Here is a 1,339-nt window from a genome sequence, read left to right on the forward strand (position 1 = left end):
AACGCTGGAATTTCTGAGGGTGACTTTGAGCGCCGGTTTGGGCCATCAAATCTTGGGCAAAGTATGGACTATCATATATTGCTGGAAAGCCCAGGAAGTCTACTTTCCAATGCCGTTAAGAGCGCGCCAATTGGGCTTCTGTAGCTCCAGAAAATCCACTTCGAGTGCAGGGAGGTCAGAATCCAACAGCATCTGCAGTCCTTTTTGGTCTCGGAATCAGATTTTTGCTCAGGACCCTCAATTTCAGCCAGAAAATACCTGAAATCACAGAAAAACACACAAACTCATAGTAAAGTCCAGAAAAGTGAATTTTAGCTAAAAACTAATAAAAATATACTAAAAACTAACTAGATTATACTAAAAACATACTAAAAACAATGCCAAAAAGCGTACAAATTATCCGCTCATCAACAACTTTCCACCCAATAAAAGTAGGCTTTTTTCGTTACAAATGGTGCGAAAAGGTGATAACTTTCCGCAGCAATGGAGACAGACCTCAAAAATCCAGTTGCAAATGGCATCCGTGATGCCCTTGGCGTGTTTCCTCTGTTGGCCGGCAATGATAGTGAAATCGATAATGATGGAGTTCACATTGGAGGTGAGTTCTGACAACAATAGCCCATACGTCCAAACAATTTCTTCGGCTTTGAGGTAGCCTTGGCACTGGGGAAGTAAGGCGTTAAACCAGCGGACGAGCATGGAAGGAGAAGGCTCGTGCGTGATACCATTCGCCATTTGTATTGTAGCTGATTCGTGCGCAATAGAATTTGAGAATTTTTAACTTTGACGAAGGAGAACAGGAGTTATATCGAATTGAGAGAATAGATTGGATAAGATGTAAACGAAATTGTGATATCTAAATAACTATTTATAGAATTTTAAGTCTCTGCCACCTAATATCCTATGTTGTTGCTGTGCGCGTCAAGTCACCGTACCTTAAAAAAATTTGAATCCTAAAAAATGAAAATGGATTAATTTATTTTACAGTTAATTTTTTTTATTTTATTTAAAAAAAATTAGATGGGGTGATATCGTGGGGGAAGTTAGGTATTAAAAGTGAGTGGTGATATAGGTTTTTTATTTGGAGTATTTTTTGGTGACTAAATAGAAAAGAAAGAAAAAAAAAGAGATAAAACCAAATTAATTGGCTAGGGTCATATCTAAATCTATTAGATGTTGAAGTTCACTCCATGGTTGGCTCTAATTCGAGTGAATGTCCGTGCCAGAGGCAGCTGCTTTAGCCATACAATCTGCAACACTATTTGCAGTCCTCTGAATTAAAAGAATAGAGACTCTCCAATTCCAATTCATAACCTCCTGTATATACTTTGCCAAATTC

General features: G+C 38.2%; 1 pseudogene; it reads right to left on the reverse strand.

Annotated features, from left to right (window-relative positions):
• Window positions 1-735, reverse strand: part of LOC107488587 (polyadenylation and cleavage factor homolog 4-like) — a 16,041-nt pseudogene extending 15,306 nt beyond the window's left edge.
• Between the last annotated feature and the right edge of the window lie 604 nt (window positions 736-1,339).

Source organism: Arachis duranensis, chromosome 5 (genome assembly GCF_000817695.3).
Source record: "Arachis duranensis cultivar V14167 chromosome 5, aradu.V14167.gnm2.J7QH, whole genome shotgun sequence".
NCBI lineage: Eukaryota > Viridiplantae > Streptophyta > Magnoliopsida > Fabales > Fabaceae > Arachis > Arachis duranensis.